Raw genomic sequence first — 21,547 nt, forward strand, 5'->3', positions numbered from 1 at the left:
ATTCTCTCCAGAGGTAGAGAGTGGGGTTAGTATGTGGGTAAAGGGACTTTTTACTTTCTAAGTTATTAATTTCTGTAATACTGAATTTTATAAAAATGAAAATGTCTTTTGAAATCAGAAAAAATCTTTAGGAAAGAGTTAAGTGTAAAAACATCCCTTGATTTGCATCATTTGGAGAGATTTACTCCTGAGACAAGTGGTTTATAGACAAAAAGACATTTCTTATATGGCCCTGCTAGATACGTATTTGCTTTTATTTCTCATTGTAATCCTGCTTCCTTCCAAGTATACAAAGGAAAGAAAAAGAAACAATATCCGATTTACTGTGTTAAAATATTTGAGATAGTAGAAATAAGTAAATGACTTGCAAGGATGCAGAAAATACAGCACTTAAAACTTACTGCATGCCTGGCACTTTCTTTAGTTCTGTGTTTTTTTACAAATGTTAATTATTTCATCCTTATAACAACTGTTTTGGTTAGGTCTTCTACAGATCCCATTTTACAGATGAGAAAAGTGAGGCACAAAAAGCACATATTGTATTAGTTTAGAAGAATCAGCTATTGAGCTGTTAAATTACAGCACAAAACTATGACGTTAGAATGAAGCTATGAAGTTAATTCATTAGAGAAAACCTAGACAAAGTTTGAGACAATTAAAAAAATTATGCACACAGTGAATCATAATCTAAGTGTTTGAAGTCACAAAATATGCAAAGGTAACTACAGATGTTATTTAACACCCTCATTGTAATTCAGATCAGATGAGAAAGTTGGAGTTCAGTAAAATGAAATCACAGATGAGCGACCAAATGGCAAACAATGAACACAGTCACAAAAATGTTTCTGGTTGGATTACAGTCCTCTACTGAATTTTGCTGTCAGTACCACCTAGAATATTTCCAAGGCCAATATTTTAGAAGTTATGACTACTCTTTATTTTTATGTGTGTATTTACTCTTTTTTGCAGTCTGCTATAGAATGGAGGCTCCACAAGGTTGGATACTTGTAGCCTCAGTACCTACAACAGTGCCTGAAACATGGTAATCACTTGATAAATATTTATAGAATGAAGTTAGATTAAACACTCAAGGTAGCTTGAGCTTTGTTCTGTTACCATATCAGTGTTTTAATAACTAGAATAAGAATCTGAAATACTCTTAAATTAATCAAGGGATCACTTCAAAATTCCATCTTGAATTCTATTACAACATAATAAATTATAGCTATCATTCTTTAAAGTGATAAATATCACTAAGATTTCCATTTTATAAAATTAGGTAGGGGCAGTCTTTAAAGATAGTGACATAGGAAGCTCCTGAACTCCCTTCCTCCCACAGAGTCATCAAACAAACCATTGCACATGGACTAATTTCCTGTGAAGGAAATCCAGAAATTAGCCAAGGGACTCCTACACATTTGGTAAATAAGAAAATACCCATATTGGAATGAATAGGAAAGGCTAAGACATAATCTTGCCTTAAACTTCACTCCTAGTCCAGTATCATACAAACGGGAGGTCACTCCCAAATTCCAGCTTCTCCCTGAGAGGCTTAGGGTTTGGACTCACATTTAGCCTCCTAACTTTAAAACTCCTACTTGAGGGACAGGACTTCCAAACACCTTGCTCTGAAAGCCAATAGTCTTGAACTACAAGACTAGACTTGTAGTCTAGTCTACAAGACTAGAGCAAACAAAGAAGCAGCTATTAATGGGGGTGAGCATCATTGCGGCTACCACACCAGGGCTCAGCGAAGAAGGAACAGGCAGAAAGGCCCATTTCAGTCTTTCTCTCAAAGGATTCTATTTGCATATTTTTTAAAAGTTTTAATTTAAATTCCAGTTAGTTAACATATGGTGTAATATTAGTTTCAGGTGTACAATATAGTAATTCAACACTTCCATATATCACCTGGTGATGATCATCACAAGCGCTCTCCTTATAATCCCCATTACCTATTTTACCATATACGACAACCCCATAGCTAACATCATAGTCAATGGTAAAAAAATAAGAGCTATCTCTCTAAAATAAGGAATAAAATAAGGATGCCCAATCTTGCCACTTTTATTCAGCATTGTATCTAAAGTCTCAGCCAGAGCACTCAGGCAAGAAAAAGAAATTAAAGATACCCAAATTGGAAAGAAAGAAATAAAACTGTTATTATTTGGAGATGATATGATATTATATATAGAAAGCACTAAAGATTCCACCAAAACATTATTGGAACTAATAAATGAATCAAGTAAAGTTGCGGCATTACAAAATCAATATACAAAAATAAGTTGTGTTTCTATACACTAACAATGATCTCTGAAAAAGAAAAATAAATCCTCCTTACTATAGCATCAAAAAGAATAAAATACATAGGAATAAATTTAAGCAAGGAGGTGAAAGATCTGTTTGATGACAACTATAAGACACTGATGAAAGAAACTAAAATAGACAAAAATAAATAAAGATATTCCATGCTCATGGACTGGAAGAATATTTTAAAATGCCTACACTACTCAAAGCAATCTATAGATTCAATGCAATGTCTCTCTAAATTCCAATGGCATTATATGTTCTCATTCATTTGGGGAATATAAATAATAGTGAAAGGGAATATAAGGGAAGGGAGAAGAAATGTGTGGGAAATATCAGAAAGGGAGACAGAATATAAAGACTCCTAACTCTGGGAAACGAACTAGGGGTGGTGGAAGGGGAGGAGGGCGGGGGGTGGGGGTGAATGGATGACGGGCACTGAGGGGGGCACTTGACGGGATGAGCACTGGGTGTTATTCTGTATGTTGGCAAATTGAACACCAATAAAAAAATAAATTTATTATAAAAAAATAAATTCCAATGGCATTTTCCACAGAAATAGAACAAACAATGCTAAAATTTGTATAGAACCACAAAAGACATGGAATAGTCAAAGCAATCTTGAGGAAAAAAAGAACAAGCTGGAAGCATCATGCTCCCTGATTTCAAGCTATATTACAAAGCTGTAATAATCAAAATCACAGAGTATCAGCATAAAAATAGACACACAGATCAATGGAACAGAATAGAGAGCCCAGAAATAAACCATGGATACATGATCAATTAATTAATGACAAAGGAGCCAGAAATATACAATGGGGAAAGGATAATCTTGTCAATAAATGGTGTTGGGAAAACTTGATAGCCATATACAAAAGAATAAAACTGGGCCACTATCTCATACCATACACAAAAATCAACTAAAGATATATTAAAGATTTAAGTGTAACACCTGACTCCCTAAAAGTTCTAGAAGGAAACATAGAGAGTAAGCTTCTTGCATTGATCTTGACAATGAGTTTTTGAACTTGGCACCAAAAACAAAGGCAACAAAAGCAAAAATAAACAGGTGGGATCACATCAAACCAAAAAGCTTTTGTACATAAAAGGAAAGCAACAAAATAAAAAGGCAATGTACAATAGGAGAAAATATTTGCAAATCACTTATCCGATAAGGATTTAATATTCAAAATATATAAATAACTCATATAACTTAATAGTAAAATAATCTAATTAAAAATGGGCAGAGGAAATGAATAGATGTTATTCCAAATAAGATACACAAATGGCTAACAGATATAATGAAAAGGTGCTCAACATCACTAATCATAAGATAATGCAAATCGAAACCATAGTGAGATATTACTTTACCCCTATTAAAATGACTATTATAAAAAAGACAAGACATAAAAAATGCTTGTGAGGATGTAAAGGAAAGAGAACCCTTGGGCACTGTTGGTGGGAATGTAAATTGGTATGTTCATTATAGAAAACACTATGGAGGTTGTTCCAAAAATTAAAAATAGTGGAATAGATGATGGAATATTTTTCAGCCATGAGAAAGAAGAGAATTGTAATGTTTACAACAACACGGATAGACCTTGATGGCATTATGTTAACTGAAATGAGTCAGACAGAGAAAGACAAATGCTGTACATCACTTATGTGAGGAATGTAAAAAAGTTGAACTTGTAGAAACAGAGACTAAAATTATGATTACCAGGAGCTGGGATTGGAGAAATGGGGAGATGCTGGTCAAAGACTAAAACTTCCAGCTATAAGATAAATAAATTTTGGAGAATTTATGCATAGCATGGTGATTATAATTAATGACGCTGTATTATATATTTGAAAGTTGCCAAGTGAGTAAATGTTAAATGTTTTCATCACTAAACATAAATGGTAATTAGATATGATGGAAGTGTTAGCTAACAATCATTTTACAATATATAAGTATATCAAATAAACAGGTTGCACACCTTAAACCTACACATTGTTTTATGTCAACTGTATCTCAATAAGGATGGAGAAAAATCAGGCAAAGTAGCTTAAGCTGTGCAATTAATCATTTAAAATATTTTTTGAAAGAGAGGAGCCTTGTCTTAAGTGAATATACCACATTTTAGTATAAGGTAGAGACTATAGACAGCCCTCAAAGGTCATTGGCTCCATATTCATTTGTTTATTCATTCATGCATTAAGCAGTTAATTGAATGTCAAATGTTATATTAGATGTTTGCATTAGAAATGAATATTCATTAATCCATTAGATCATCAATCTCTCACAAATATAAATTAAATCCCTACCATGTACCATGCATAGTGCTAACTACTTTTTGTACACCAATGTTGTCAATGGGGATGATTTTGCCTCCCAGGGGACATGTAGACATATTTGGTTGTCTTAAATGGGAAGGGGATTACTCCCGGTATCTAGTGGTAAAGGCCAAGGTTGCTGTAAAACAATCTACAATGCTCAGACTAGTCCCCAGGATAAACAATTACCTAGTGCCAAATGTCAATGGTGCCAACATCAGGAAACCCTGATGTACATGACTTCATTTAATCCTCCTATAAGCCAGACCTCCAGTGACCATCTCCTTCTTGCAAGTGAAGAACTAAACTAAGACTTGCAGTGGTCAACTAGCCAAGTCCCAATATCCTAAGTGGCTGAGCTGACCATTCCTTGACATCAAAGTTGTGTCCTTAAAAGTTATGGAATACCATTCCTTGGATAAACAAAATCCAATGTCACATGGGTGGGGTGGGATGGGGAATAGAGGATGGGCTGGGAAAGCAAGTGGATAATAAAGCAGGAAGAAATTGTTATCACATGACACATTCAAGGGAGAGCAGAATGCAGAGAGAAAAATAATACTAAAAGCTGATGACTTTTATGGATACATCAAGAGAAAATGGGGCTAGAGGAAGAAATGAACTGTTAATAAACAAGGAGGAACTCCAAATTGCATGAAAAGAAAAAAAAGCATGTAATCCGGAGCTCTTAAAATCTACTTCTCCCAAAGGAAACAGCTGTGAACAAGATGGGAACTAGTGAAGATAGTTATTAATTACAAGCAGCCCATTAGAAATGTGAAATATAGGCTTATAATGTAGTAGGAAGTAGGTTCACATACTTACTGAATCACTTAGAATGATTTACGGATGAGTTCTCGAGATTTGAGGAGACTGCAAAGATTTGAGTGGAGTAAATACTGTAATGATATTTAAGACACATAGGGACTATATAAGAGCATATTATTAGACTCTACTGGAACTTTGCTCCAGTATTATTTAGTCAGCAAAATCAGTATAAATTGATCACCTTGGACTTTGTGGAAAAGGGACTAGTTACTGAAATACTGAAGGTCCCTCATTTATAAGATGAATTCATATCTAAGGCCACCCTAACATGCACCCAAAGATTGGGTTAAAGCAAGATTAAATGCATGGATGAAGCTAAAGAGTATAATGCTAAGCGAAATAAGTCAGTCAGAGAAAGACAAATACCATGATTTCACTTATATGTGGAATTTAAGAAATGAAACAAATGAGTGAAGGGGAAGAGAGAGAGAGAGAGAGCGAGAGAGAGAGAGAGAGAGAGAGAGAAATAAAGAAACAGACTCTTAATTATAGAGAACACACTGATGGTTACCAGAGAGAAGGTGGGTGGGGAATGGGTGAAACAGAGGATGGGGATTAAAGAGGGCACTTGTATGAGGAGCACTGGGTGATGTATGGAAGTGTTGAATCACTATATTGTAAACTTAAAACTAATATAATGCTGTACTAATTAATTGGAATTAAAAGAAAAACTTAAAAAAAAAAAAGGCAAGATGAACTATACACCTGAACTTGATGGGATGGATTTTGTTGCTACAATTATATGACATAATATATCTATCAGAAAGTATATTTTTACCATACCTGGCTTAATTAAAATCATAATGGGAAGAACTAAATCATTTGGATTAACCAAATCATGGTTGAACACTTTTAAACTAGGAATTTTCAGGTTAGATCGATTCTAACCACAAAGGGGTTACATCTTGAATCCTAGAAACTGTGTGGAGACTTTAGGCTTTTTAAAATTTTTGTAAATAATGTTGGTCTCAGAAAATTTTCCCTGATAGCTAACACAATTTTCTGTCTTGGACTTTAAACTCATTTCATCTTGTTATCTCTGGGAAAAATAGAAGTGCAACAAATAAAATATTCTTCTACCACCTTTTAAAGTTCTAAATCTTTGAGCTTTTGTTAGTGGCCTCACTATAAGCTAAGCTTTGAATGATTTAAATGAAATATATATTTTAAAATAATAAAAATAGTAGCTGCCATAAAATACCAAAACACCAGATATAAGTAGTATAAGGTAGGAAGGAAATCTATTTAGTTAGCCAATTATCATTAATGAATTTCAGGTTACTTTAATTTTTGTTATTAAAATGATGCTGAAATGAACAGTTTAGTACACATATTTTTGTAAGTTAAGGATAAATTCCTAGAGATTAGATTGCTGGGTTGAATGTTAGCACATAAAATATTTTGATATTAAAAACATTTTGATGTTTTGATATTCAAATACCCTCCAAAAAGATAATACCAATTATTACTAACAATGCATGCAAGTAATTATTTTTCTGTCTCCTTGCTAATACAAAGTAATGCTAATAAAAATAACAATAGTAATAATAACAGCTAACACAGTAACAGTTTACTATGTGATATTGTTCCAAGCATTTTCAAGTATTACATGGATTATTATAATTGTAATCTTTGCCAACATGATAGGCAAAAACATCATGTATTTTTCTTTGCTCATTCTGTAACTCATGTTATTTAGAAGTCAAGGAAGTCAAGTCATCTAGAAGGACTTTGCCCAAGATTATAAAAATATTTTCCTAGATTTTTTTTTTTTTTTGGTGTATTTAGATGCTCATTTAGTTAACATAATTGCTTTTACTATTCGGGACTACTAACGATGTGGCAGTTACCTAGCTGTCTGCCACAAATGCATGCTTCTCTTCTGTGGTGTAGAACTATCCCTGGGAAGAGGCAGCCCATCCAGGGATACCATTTACCAGGTCTGCTTGCTTCTGGGTGGGATTATATGACTAGGTCTAGCTAATGGAAGGTGAGTAGAAATAATGTGTGCCACGTCTAATCTGAGGGGGAAGCACAGAACCTTATGCCCTCTCTCTTTTCCTTTTTGCCAGCTGTGTGTTGGTACTAAGCATGTTCTTAGGAGCCACATGCTAAAAATGGCAGGGCCTTTGTCAGCCTGGGTTCCCGAATAACTGCATGGAGCAGAGCCTTTACTGCACACCCCACACCCAACAAAGAATATCTTCATTGACTATTACACAAGTAAGAAGCATACTTTTTATTTTGAGAAGTAACTGAAATTTGAGGATTTGTAGAACAACCAGCATCACTCTAACTTATATGATCTTTAACTTCTATGGAATTTGTCTCTGTGGTGAAATGAACTAATCTTACTTATTATCATATACTATAGTCAATGTTTCCAATATTACCTAAATAAAAATCTCTCCTTTTCCAAATGTTTCCATATACTCATTGAGAGGTCTATTTCTGGATTCTACCCTCCTTTATGGCCTATTCCTAAATCAGTGTGACACTAGACATTAGTGTGAGATCCCTCCAATGTTATTCCTTTTTATAAAAAAATTATTCTAAACCTAGCTATTTTCCCAGGTAAGTTTCAGGATAAATTTCAGTTAAAAAGAACTCAGAGTTCTTTTACAATTTGATACAGATTGCATATTAAGTTTATAGATTCACATCTTCTTCTTTATTTCTTCCCTCATCTTATACCCACTGAATGGCTTAGCTCTGTTGATTCTACCTCCAGAATACGTCTCATCTCTATCTTCCTCTTTCCATTTATCCTGTCTCCTCCCTTGTTCAGGCCTACCTCTCTCCTGACCTGCCATCTCTGACCTGGTCTTTACTCTGTTTTTTCCTTTCTCTAAACCATTTTGTATTCTTTTTTTAAAAAAATATTTATTTATTTATTTTAGAGAGAGAGGGAAAGAGAGCACAAGCAGAAGGTGCAGAGGGAGAGGGAGAGAGATAATCCCAAGCAGACTCCCTGCTAAGTGTAGAGCTCAGGTGGGGCTCAATTCTATGACTCTAAGATCATAACCCAAGCCAAAACCAAGAGTAAGAGACCCTACTGACTTTTCCACCCAGGTGCCCCCAAACTATTTTGTATTCTAATGCAACTTTAAAGTGTTCGGGCACTTTGGCTCAGGTCATGATCCCAGGGTCCTGGGATGGTGCTCCATGTTGGGCTCCCTGCTCATCAGGGAGTCTGCTTCTCCCTCTCCCTGATGCTCCCCCTGCTTGTTCTCTCTCTCTGTTAAATAAGTAAATAAAATCTTAAAAAAATATTAAAGTGTTAAAGTGATTATATTACTTCTCTGATCAAAATAATTTTTTTTCAATATCCAGAACAAAGATCAATTTCTGATGCCTGGCATTCATGGTGCTTCAGAAAATGCTCCTGTTCTTACTGGAAAGCCCCTCCCTGAAGCCTGCTTTCACACTACTAGTGCCCAGAGCTCTGATGTGTACTACTATCAAAATGCTTACTAGCACTATCATAGTAGTGATCTGCTTACATGTTGGTCTTTTTCCAGTAACTTCAAGAAACTGAAACCATGCAGAAGCACTTATTTGTCTTTGTAACCTCAGCACCTAGCTTGGTACCTACCACAGTGTAGGTGTTCAATACTTAATTGATGGATGATTATTTGATCAGCTATTTGTTTATAGAAGAAATAGAATGACATTTTATTATTCAAGACTCTTAGAAATAATACAGTTAAATAGCCCATATTTTGCATTTGAGAATCTGAGGTACAAATATATGAAAGTTAAAAATTCCATATGTTAAAAAAAGCCCCACAGAGACTTAACTGCAAAAACAAACCTGGAAAAAAGTATTCCTTAAAATATAAAAATAAATGAATAAAAAAACATCCTGGTAGAAAACCAGACAGAGGGCACATATGTAAAAATGGACAATACATATATGGAAAGAAGTTTTTTTTTTTTTTTTTTGTAATTTCTAGCTTTGAAATTTAAAATGGTAGCAGATACCAGTTTATTAAACTGACAAAGTTTATAATAGGAATAGTCAATACTGGCAAGGAGAAAGAGAAAAAGCATTTTCATAGACATTTTGTGTAAGAATAAAATGGTATAACTTTTGGGGGAAAATTTTGGCATTATTTGCCCAAAATCTGTTATTATTTCAGTAATTTTATTTCTAGGAATGTAATCTAATGAAAAAATTGTGGTTGTCAACACAGGCTTACACAAGAATGCTTATAATGCTATTATTAACAATGTAAAAATTAGGGGGGAGGGGCAAGATGGCGGAAGAGTAGGGTCCTCAAATCACCTGTCCTCAACAAATTACCTAGAAAACCTTCAAATCATCCTGAAAATCTACGAATTCGGCCTGAGATTTAAAGAGAGACCAGCTGGAATGCTACAGAGAGAAGAGTTCGCGCTTCTATCAAGGTAGGAAGACGGGGAAAAAGAAATAAAGACACAAAAGGCCTCCAAGGGGGAGGGGCCCCGCGAGGAGCCGGGCTGAGGCCGGGGCGAGTGTCCCCAGGACAGGAGAGCCCCGTCCCGGAGGAGCAGGAGCTGCACCAACCTTCCCGGGCGGAAAGGGGATCGCAGGGAGTTAGAGCAGGACCCAGGAGGGATGCCCTCGGGCTCCCTGGGACACTAACAGAGGAACTGCGCCCCGGGAGAGTGCGCCGAGCTCCCTAAGGGCTGCAGCGCTCGGCGGGACCCGGAGCAGCTCGGAGGGGCTCGGGCGGGCGGCGGCTCCGCGGAGGGGGCTGCGGGGCGGGAGCGCGAATCCAACAGCGCAGGCCCCGGAGCACAGGGCGCCGGGACACAGCCCAGGATCCGGCCTCCCCCTGGGACAGGCAGAGGCCGGGAGGGCCCAGGACAGCAAGGACGCTCCTGCCTGGAGCTGAGCAGATCAGCAGCCCCGCCCGGGAGCCCCCAGGCCCTGCAGACGGAGAGCCCCGGAGCTACTGCGGGAGCTGACTCCAGGGTCCCAGAGCTGCCCCCGCCACTGTGGCTTCCTCCCAGGGCCTCACGGGGTGAACAACCCCCACTGAGCCCTGCACCAGGCAGGGGCAGAGCAGCTCCCCCAAGTGCTAACACCTGAGAATCAGCACAGCAGGCCCCTCTCCCAGAAGACCAGCTGGACGGACCAGTTCCAGGGGAAGTCAAGGGACTTAAAGTACACAGAATCGGAAGATACTCCCCCGTGTTTTTTTGTTTTTGTTTTTTTGTTTTGTTTTGTTTTGTGCTTTTTTTTCTTTCTTTCTTCTTGATTTCTGATTGCTTCCCCCACCCCCCCTTTTTTTTCTCCTTTCTTTCTTTTTCTTTCTCTTTTTCTTCTCTTTTTCCCCTTTTTATCTTCTTTCTCTTTTTTCTTTTTCTCTTTTCTTTCCTTCTCTCTCTTTTTCTCCTTTTCCCAATACAACTTGTTTTTGGCCACTCTGCACTGAGCAAAATGACTAGAAGGAAAACCTCACCTCAAAAAAAAAAAAGAATCAGAAACAGCCCGCTCTCCCACAGAGTTACAAAATCTGGATTACAGTTCAATGTCAGAAAGCCAATTCAGAAGCACTATTATACAGCTCCTGGTGGCTCTAGAAAAAACCATAAAGGACTCAAGAGACTTCATGACTGCAGAATTTAGATCCAATCAGGCAGAAATTAAAAACCAATTAAATGAGATGCAATCCAAGCTAGAAGTCCTAACGACGAGGCTTAACGAGGTGGAAGAACGAGTGAGTGACATAGAAGACAAGTTGATGGCAAAGAGGGAAACTGAGGCAAAAAGAGACAGGCAATTAAAAGACCATGAGGATAGATTAAGGGAAATAAATGACAGCCTGAGGAAGAAAAACCTACGTTTAATTGGGGTTCCCAAGGGCGCCGAAAGGGCCAGAGGGCCAGAATATGTATTTGAACAAATCCTAGCTGAAAACTTTCTGAATCTGGGAAGGGAAACAGGCATTCAGATCCAGGAAATAGAGAGATCCCCCCCTAAAATCAACAAAAACCGTTCAACACCTCAACATTTAATAGTGAAGCTTGCAAATTCCAAAGATAAGGAGAAGATCCTTAAAGCAGCAAGAGAAAAAAAGTCCCTGACTTTTATGGGGAGGAATATTAGGGTAACAGCAGACCTCTCCACAGAGACCTGGCAGGCCAGAAAGGGCTGGCAGGATATATTCAGGGTCCTAAATGAGAAGAACATGCAACCAAGAATACTTTATCCAGCAAGGCTCTCATTCAAAATGGAAGGAGAGATAAAGAGCTTCCAAGACAGGCAGGAACTGAAAGAATATGTAACCTCCAAACCAGCTCTGCAAGAAATTTTAAGGGGGACTCTTAAAATTCCCCTTTAAGAAGAAGTTCAGTGGAACAATCCACAAAAACAAGGACTGAATAGATATGATGACACTAAACTCATATCTGTCAATAGTAACTCTGAACGTGAACGGGCTTAATGACCCCATCAAAAGGCGCAGGGTTTCAGACTGGATAAAAAAGCAGGACCCATCTATTTGCTGTCTACAAGAGACTCATTTTAGACAGAAGGACACCTACGACCTGAAAATAAAAGGTTGGAGAACCATTTACCATTCAAATGGTCCTCAAAAGAAAGCAGGGGTAGCCATCCTTATATCAGATAAATTAAAATTTACCCCGAAGACTATAGTGAGAGATGAAGAGGGACACTATCTCATACTCAAAGGATCTATCCAACAAGAGGACTTAACAATCCTCAATATATATGCCCCGAATGTGGGAAATGCCAAATATTTAAACCAATTAATAACCAAACTGAAGAAATACTTTCATAATAATACACTTATACTTGGTGACTTCAATCTAGCTCTTTCTATACTAGATAGGTCTTCTAAGCACAACATATCCAAAGAAACGAGAGCTTTAAATGATACACTGGACCAGATGGATTTCACAGATATCTACAGAACTTTACATCCAAACTCAACTGAATACACATTCTTCTCAAGTGCACATGGAACTTTCTCCAGGATAGACCACATACTGGGTCACAAATCGGGTCTGAACCGATACCAAAAGATCGGGATAGTCCCCTGTATATTCTCAGACCATAATGCCTTGAAATTAGAACTAAACCACAACAAGAAGTTTGGAAGGACCACAAACACGTGGAGGTTAAGGACCATCCTGCTAAAAGATGAAAAGGTCAACCAGGAAATTAAGGAAGAATTAAAAAGATTCATGGAAACTAATGAGAATGAAGATACAACCGTTCAAAATCTTTGGGATGCAGCAAAAGCAGTCCTGGGGGGGAAATACATCGCAATACAAGCATCCTTTCAAAAACTGGAAAGAACTCAAATTCAAAAGCTCACCTTACACATAAAGGAACTGGAGAAAAAGCAACAAATGGACCCCACCCCCAGCAGAAGAAGACAGTTAATTAAAATTCGAGCAGAACTAGATGAAATCGAGACCAAAAGAACTATGGAACAGATCAACAGAACCAGGAGTTGGTTCTTTGAAAGAATTAATAAGGTAGATAAACCATTAGCCAGCCTTATTAAAAAGAAGAGAGAGAAGACTCAAATTAATAAAATCATGAATGAGAAAGGAGAGATCACTACCAACACCAAGGAAATACAAACGATTTTAAAAACATATTATGAACAGCTGTACGCCAATAAATTAGGAAATCTAGAAGAAATGGACGCATTCCTGGAAAGCCACAAACTACCAAAACTGGAGCAGGAAGAAATAGAAAACCTGAACAGGCCAATAACCAGGGAGGAAATTGAAGCAGTCATCAAAAACCTCCCAAGACACAAGAGTCCAGGGCCAGATGGCTTCCCAGGGGAATTCTATCAAAAGTTTAAAGAAGAAATCAGGGATCCCTGGGTGGCGCAGCGGTTTGGCGCCTGCCTTTGGCCCAGGGCGCGATCCTGGAGACCCGGGATCGAATCCCACATCGGGCTCCCGGTGCATGGATCCTGCTTCTTCCTCCGCCTGTGTCTCTGCCTCTCTCTCTCTCTCTGTGACTATCATAAATAAATAAAAAAATTTTTTAAAAAAATAAAGAAGAAATCATACCTATTCTACTAAAGCTGTTTAGAAAGATAGAAAGAGATGGAGTACTTCCAAATTCGTTCTATGAGGCCAGCATCACCTTAATTCCGAAACCAAAGATCCCACCAAAAAGGAGAATTACAGACCAATATCCCTGATGAACATGGATGCAAAAATTCTCAACAAGATACTAGCCAATAGGATCCAACAACACATTAAGAAAATTATTCACCATGACCAAGTAGGATTTATCCCCGGGACACAAGGCTGGTTCAACACTTGTAAAACCATCAATGTGATTCATCATATCAGCAAGAGAAAAACCAAGAACCACATGATACTCTCATTAGATGCAGAGAAAGCATTTGACAAAATACAGCATCCATTCCTGATCAAAACCCTTCAGAGTGTTGGGATAGAGGGAACTTTCCTCGACATCTTAAAAGCCATTTACGAAAAGCCCACAGCAAATATCATTCTCAATGGGGAAGCACTGGGAACCTTTCCCCTAAGATCAGGAACAAGACAGGGATGTCCACTCTCACCACTGCTGTTCAACATAGTTCTGGAAGTCCTCGCCTCAGCAATCAGACAACAAAAAGACATTAAAGGCATTCAAATTGGCAAAGAAGAAGTCAAACTCTCCCTCTTCGCCGATGACATGATACTCTACATAGAAAACCCAAAAGCCTCCACCCCAAGATTGCTAGAACTCATACAGCAATTTGGTAGCGTGGCAGGATACAAAATCAATGCCCAGAAATCAATGGCATTTCTATACACTAACAATGAGACTGAAGAAAGAGAAATTAAGGAGTCAATCCCATTTACAATTGCACCCAAAAGCATAAGATACCTAGGAATAAACCTAACCAAAGAGGTAAAAGATCTATACCCTAAAAACTATAGAACACTTCTGAAAGAAATTGAGGAAGACACAAAGAGATGGAAAAATATTCCATGCTCATGGATTGGCAGAATTAATATTGTAAAAATGTCAATGTTACCCAGGGCAATTTACACGTTTAATGCAATCCCTATCAAAATACCATGGACTTTCTTCAGAGAGTTAGAACAAATTATTTTAAGATTTGTGTGGAATCAGAAAAGACCCCGAATAGCCAGGGGAATTTTAAAAAAGAAAACCATAGCTGGGCACATCACAATGCCAGATTTCAGGTTGTACTACAAAGCTGTGGTCATCAAGACAGTGTGGTACTGGCACAAAAACAGACACATAGATCAATGGAACAGAATAGAGAACCCAGAAGTGGACCCTGAAATGTATGGTCATCTAATATTCGATAAAGGAGGAAAGACTATCCATTGGAAGAAAGACAGTCTCTTCAATAAATGGTGTTGGGAAAATTGGACATCCACATGGAGAAGAATGAAACTGGACCACTCTCTTTCACCATACACAAAGAAAACTCAAAATGGATGAGAGATCTAAATGTGAGACAAGAGTCCATCAAAATCATAGAGGAGAACACAGGCAACACCCTTTTTGAACTCGGCCACAGTAACTTCTTGCAAGATACATCCACAAAGGCAAAAGAAACAAAAGCAAAAATGAACTATTGGGACTTCATCAAGATAAGAAGCTTTTGCGCAGCAAAGGATACAGTCAACAAAACTAAAAGACAACCTACAGAATGGGAGAAGATATTTGCAAATGACGTATCAGATAAAGGGCTAGTTTCCAAGATCTATAAAGAACTTATTAAACTCAACACCAAAGAAACAAACAATCCAATCATGAAATGGGCAAAAGACATGAAGAGAAGTCTCACAGAGGAAGTCATAGACATGGCCAACATGCACATGAGAAAATGCTCTGCATCACTTGCCATCAGGGAAATACAAATCAAAACCACAATGAGATACCACCTCACACCAGTGAGAATGGGGAACATTAACAAGGCAGGAAACAACAAATGTTGGAGAGGATGCGGAGAAAAGGGAACCCTCTTACACTGTTGGTGGGAATGTGAACTGGTGCAGCCACTCTGGAAAACTGTGTGGAGGTTCCTCAAAGAGTTAAAAATAGACCTGCCCTACGACCCAGCAATTGCACTGTTGGGGATTTACCTCAAAGATTCAGATGCAATGAAACGTCGGGACACCTGCACCCCTATGTTTCTATCAGCAACGGCCACAATAGCCAAACTGTGGAAGGAGCCTCGGTGTCCATCGAAAGATGAATGGATAAAGAAGATGTGGTTTATGTATACAATGGAATATTACTCAGCAATTAGAAACGACAAATACCCACCATTTGCTTCAACGTGGATGGAACTGGAGGGTATTATGCTGAGTGAAATAAGTCAATCGGAGAAGGACAAACAGTGTATGTTCTCATTCATTTGGGGAATATAAATAATAGTGAAAGGGAATATAAAGGAAGGGAAAAGAAATGTTGGGAAATATCAGGAAGGGAGGCAGAACATAAAAACTCCTAACTTGGGGAAACGAACTAGGGGTGGTGGAAGGGGAGGAGGGCGGGTGTTGGAGGGGAATGGGTGATGGGCACTGAGGCGGACACTTGACGGGATGAGCACTGCGTGTTTTTCTGTATGTTGGTAAATTGAGCACCAATAAAAATTAATTAAAAAAAAAAGATAAACAACAACCACAAAAAAAGAATATTATGTAAGTGGAATCATACAAACATATATTTGATCTTTTGAAATTGACTCATTTTTTTCACTCAGCATAATGCTCTTGAGATCAATCCAAATTATTGTGTGTATCAGTAGTTCATTTCTTTTTCTTGTTGAATGATATTCCATGATATGGACATACTAGTTTGTCCATTTACCGGTTATAGGTGAAAATTGTTTTAATAAGCAGAAGTTTCTGAAATTTACATATAACCATTTGGGTCAAAAAACAAATGATGAAAATATAGCCCATTAAGGAGGAGTCCTTTATGCTCTGGCAAACGAATGTAAATTTGGTGTTTACACAGATGAAGTGTTGAGAGAGCAATTAATGTAAAAAGTCAATACTGTACAAATTCCTGAAGCCCCATTATTTAAATCTAACTTTACTTTGTAGAAAGTCCTTACTCAAGTAAACTTCACTGAGACCAATACTAGTTATGCTTGCCTGCTAAAAGATGCATATAATTACACTGCAGCCTCGAAGAATGATTCTCAAGAATAAAATGTTTAAAATTGCCACCAACGTCCAATGATGCCTTATAGCAAGTTGGACCCTATAGTCATGGTCCTAATGTGATCTAAAAGAGAGGTCATTCTCCCTCCATCATCCCAAACCTTCCAAAAATCCCTCATCCTTAAGATTATTCTCTAAGACCCTACTTTTTCTCCAAAACTCTGCTTAATGTCTCCCAGTGGATCTTCCATCATAACCTAACAGAAAAGTCAAAAGCTAGTAACAACTCCATGTGGTCAAATTCATGAATTTCAACTTCATCCTAGCTCTGGTCATAAGCAATGTTGAAACAACTAATTACTCACTGGGAAGAAGATCAGGTTGGATCTATCAGGTTGGATATCTCATAATATCCCAAGATAAACTACATATAACTCAATGATTTAAACTAAATACAAAATACTGGATGCAGAAATGGGTAAATTCTCTTCTTTTATCATTGCAAAAAAAGACAATGTCAAAGATAACTTATCATAGGATTTTCACATGAATGTCCACAAGTCTAGGCTGATATAACACAAAATAGCATTTCTAACTCTCTTAACAAAGCCCTATTCTAGGGGCACCTGGGTGGCTCAGTCAGTTAAGTGTCTGCCTTCAGCTCAGGTCATGTTCCCTGTTCAGTGAGGAGCCTACTTCTGCCACTCTCTCTATCTCTGTCAAATAAATAAATAAAATATTTTTTAAAAAGCCCTACTTTAAAAGATGATCTACAATTTGCCTTAATTTGCTCTCCATATATTTCTTTAATTTTAAACTTGGAATTTTAGTTGTATCTTCTCAAAGATTTCCCAAGAAGATTAAATGAAGTAATACATGGAGAGTGCTTAGCTTAGTGCCTGACATGTAATGCATACTCAACTGAATTATAATAGTAATGGATTTAGTATATTCTCATCAATCCTAGTATTGATAAATATAATCAGAAATAAAATCAATTTGAAGACTTCTTTCTATGTTTTTATTGAATATTTTTCTCAAATTATCTTCCTTAATACTAAATTTTTAAAATTTGAGAGTCTACATATCTTGAATAAGTTTCATTTTGAAAGAGGAAGGGAAGGAACCACACCAGGAACTTTTTGAGTCTAGAGCTCTTTAGGTGTGTCAACTGCAAAGATGGTTGTGTTATGGTACGTAAGGATGTTGGGTTAACAAGAGGAGGTTTTGTAGCTTTGTTTCTGACAGGTTCTTAATTATGGCTTAACCTATGTTTCCTCAAAAGTGCTATCCTGTCCCCTAAACTAGGTTAACTGACTGCACTATGCTCCTTATTCTTCTTCTATCATAACATCCATCACCAACAATTATGGTCACTCCATTCAGTGTCTTCTATGTCAAATGTCTTTTCTCCCCTGTGTGTCTTGACCACCTCCATCCAATCCAAGCCCCATCCATTGCTTTTACTATTACCCAGGTCCCAGCAGTTTCTGGCCACAATAAATGTGCATTAAGTGAGTAAAAAATTTTTTAAATTTCCAGCTAGTAGACATTCATATGCAGAACCTCAAACCCTATTGTACCTTACACACACACAATGTAAAAACAGTATGAAGAAATAAAGAAAAAATGAGTGGCAAATATCTAAGCAATGAAAGATAGAAAATAGCACCTTTGCCTCAGTCTGTAGTTTTCAGAAAAATAACTTTTGCCTACTTTTTTTTTTTTTTTTTGTCTAATTGTTTTAGTGCCCTACTTTAATTTGGTCATGTGAATGTGATGACATTTTTTAATAAGGTGCTTATTTCGCCTGCTTGTAATTGTAGGCTCCTTTACAGATGGCTCTTCTATTCCTTTTTTTTTTTCTTTAATTTATCCAGAGAGAGAGGCAGAGACACAGGCAGAGGGAGAAGCAGGCTTCATGCGGAAGCCTGACGTGGGACTCGATCCCGGGTCTCCAGGATCACACCCCGGGCTGCAGGCGGCGCTAAACCGCTGCACCACCAGGGCTGCCCCTCTTCTATTCCTATTCTGCCTTTTTCTCAATATTTTTGCTCCTACCTTTTGCAAAATGTTTTAAAATATTCGATTTTAGCCCCTACCAGAGACTCCAGATCTGTGTTTGGAATTTGGATATCAAAGTACTATAGCTAATCCTCAGGACATTTGCCATCGTATGACTTAAGAATCCATCTCTTATCAAGTTTCTGTGGTTTTCTGGAGTACTTACCAGTTATAATTTTTAAATGTGCACATCTGAAACTATTTTTGACTTACATTTTCTTGATACTTCTCCATAGTTAGTTTTAGGAAAATATCCTGCTCCTGAAGGGTATCGAACTCTATTAGGTGCTCTCTGGCCTCTTTATAAAGGATTCCTAGGTTATATCATTGCATGTTTTCAATAAACCTTGTTTTTGTTCTCCTTTAAACAGAGCATGTCTTATTCAAAAAGTTCATGATGGTAGGAAAGAAATTGATAATGAAAAGAAAGTCCAAAGTAGGATTTTTCCTGTCAGAATTTGTTAGGAGACAATATATTTTGCAGTCTAAGTGACAGCTTCCAGAGGTGGTCACCACAAATTCTATCCTGTCTCTGGAAGTAACATTGTATTATCTTCTATGAGCCTCTCTGGAACACTATTTCTTTCCTTTTAAGCACAGATAAGAACTGCAATATACTTTTGTAAGGTGTAAGCAGTAACACATAAAAGCAAATGAGGAATTTTGAAGTTCTTAAAACTGCTCCTTATCTGGTGCCAATGAGGGCAAATTTGGCAAGGATTTTGTAATTAAAGATGGAACTTAGATATGCAATTAAACAAGATCTATTCGGTTAATAATCCCCCTAAAAGTATAGATACATGGATATAATGGATCTGCACATGGCACCAAGTAGGATTTTCAAAATTATAATGAGTATCAGGAGTTTATTTGTGGCATGTAGCTACTCAAATTCACTCCTTTTAAGCACTATCTTTTCATTCTTCACAGAAGGAAAAGTTCATTTTCACACCCCAGTGTTTATCCCTAAGGATTATCCAGAAGCCCAAACTTTATCCATTTCTTATTTCTAAAAATAAGAGATTGTGCACTGAAAAAGATTAAGGGAGCCAGGTGTGCCAGGTAATTCTCAATTTCCCCAGATAATACTTAGAATGAATTGCCATCCATAGGTGTCCTTTGCTTAGTGACATTTTAGCTGAAATGGCAGCTCCATCTGCAAAATCCAAATAGCACACACAGTCTATTCAAAGAACTTCCTGAAGATATCCTTTCAAAAACTTTTAGTAGTAGGTGATGATTAATCATAACCTGCATGTCATCTGGAAATAGGTATCAAGTTTCTCAAGAAAAGATTACACATCCCAATACTAACCAGAACTGGCTGCCAAGGTTCAGAGAGTCCATATCATTCAACTGCTTAGAGTAAGTGCAAAAAGGGAGTATCTTTCAACTTTCATTAGAAATTTTGTTTTTACCCTGTAAATTTAAACCTGCAGTGGTGTTGTTTGACTGATGTATAAACATTAAGGTTATGACACTGAATGAGATACCTAAGCATTGAATTTCATCATAGGATGTTAGAGGGTTTCCAGTAGCAGTTTCAACTTTGATCATTCACTAGTGGGAATCCAAATCTTTTTTTAGATATGTACTCAAATACTGGTATGGGGCTCTGTTGAATTGAAACTGACTGAAGGTCTGCCATTTGGTATGTATGAAAATAGGTTCTAGGAGAATGTTTTAAACATCTGAGGATATCAGTGTAGGAAACTGCTGCTTCTAAAAGCTATTCATGTACTTTCTGTATCAAGGAACATATTATAAAGCCATCATGTCATTGCCCTGAAACGTGTTCTGAATATCCAGAGATACACATGACTTTCAATCTCTTGATTTATCGAGGACTGATGGGATTACACCTAGATAATTTACTCAACATAGTAGTGTGCCTTAAGTAGTATATGTTTAAAATAAATAAATAAATAAATAAATAAATAAATAAATAAATAGTATATGTTTGCCTCCTACTCATTATAATGATTCTCAGAGGACAAATGCTTCTTTTCTCTTTTATAAATACAGAAACACAGCTTTGTTACATCCTCCAATCTATGCCCCATATCTGAAATTAAATATTTGCAATCATACTCTGAAGCAGTAGTTTCAGTAAATTACTAATATTGGAGATTAGTCCTATAGCATTAAACATATGTGCATGTGTGCATGTGTGCATGTGCACACACACACACACACATCTACTGCCTGACCCAGCAGCCCTGACCTCTCTCTGAACTGTAGCCTCACCCACTATCTTCCAGATGTCTAGAGGGTGTCTCAAAATTAACAAGGCCAAAACTGAGCTGTCCATTTTACACCTCAAATGGCCCTTCTTTCTGCTTTCCTACCCAACTGCATTATTTCCCCATCTCAGTAAATAGCACTTCATGGGCAGCCCCAGTGGCTCAGTGGTTCAGCGCTGCCTTTGGCTTGGGGTGTGATCCTGGAGAGCCAGGATTGAGTCTCATGTCAGGCTCCCTGCATGGAGCCTGCTTCTCCCTCTGCCTGTGTCTCTGCCTCTCTCTCTCTCTGCCTGTCATGAATAAATAAATAATTTTTCTAAAAAAATAGCACTTCTTTCACCCAGTTTTACTCAGGCCAAAAACCCAAACATCCCCCTCTAATGTCACACCCCACCATCAATCCTTCAGCAAGTCTTGACGTCCTTGCCTCCACAGCATGTCCCAAATCCAACTCCTTCTCAGCAACTCCTCACTTAACCTTGCTTTTCTAAAGCTGCCTTCTTCCCCTTTTGTCTAGACCATAAAATGGCTTGTTTACTGGCCTTTCACTCTTGCCATCCAATCCCATCTTGTTCTGTTTCCCAGAGGCAACCAAAACAATCTTTTAAAATACAAATGTGATCCTGCACTCTTCTGCTCCAAACCCC

The 21,547-nt window shown here is 37.6% G+C and overlaps 1 protein-coding gene across 4 annotated transcripts in view; it reads right to left on the reverse strand.

Annotated features, from left to right (window-relative positions):
- The window catches only part of KCNQ5 (potassium voltage-gated channel subfamily Q member 5), a 519,245-nt gene that overhangs the window by 106,716 nt on the left and 390,982 nt on the right, over window positions 1-21,547 (reverse strand). The window lies entirely within an intron of this gene.

This window comes from Vulpes lagopus, chromosome 1 (assembly GCF_018345385.1).
Source record: "Vulpes lagopus strain Blue_001 chromosome 1, ASM1834538v1, whole genome shotgun sequence".
NCBI lineage: Eukaryota > Metazoa > Chordata > Mammalia > Carnivora > Canidae > Vulpes > Vulpes lagopus.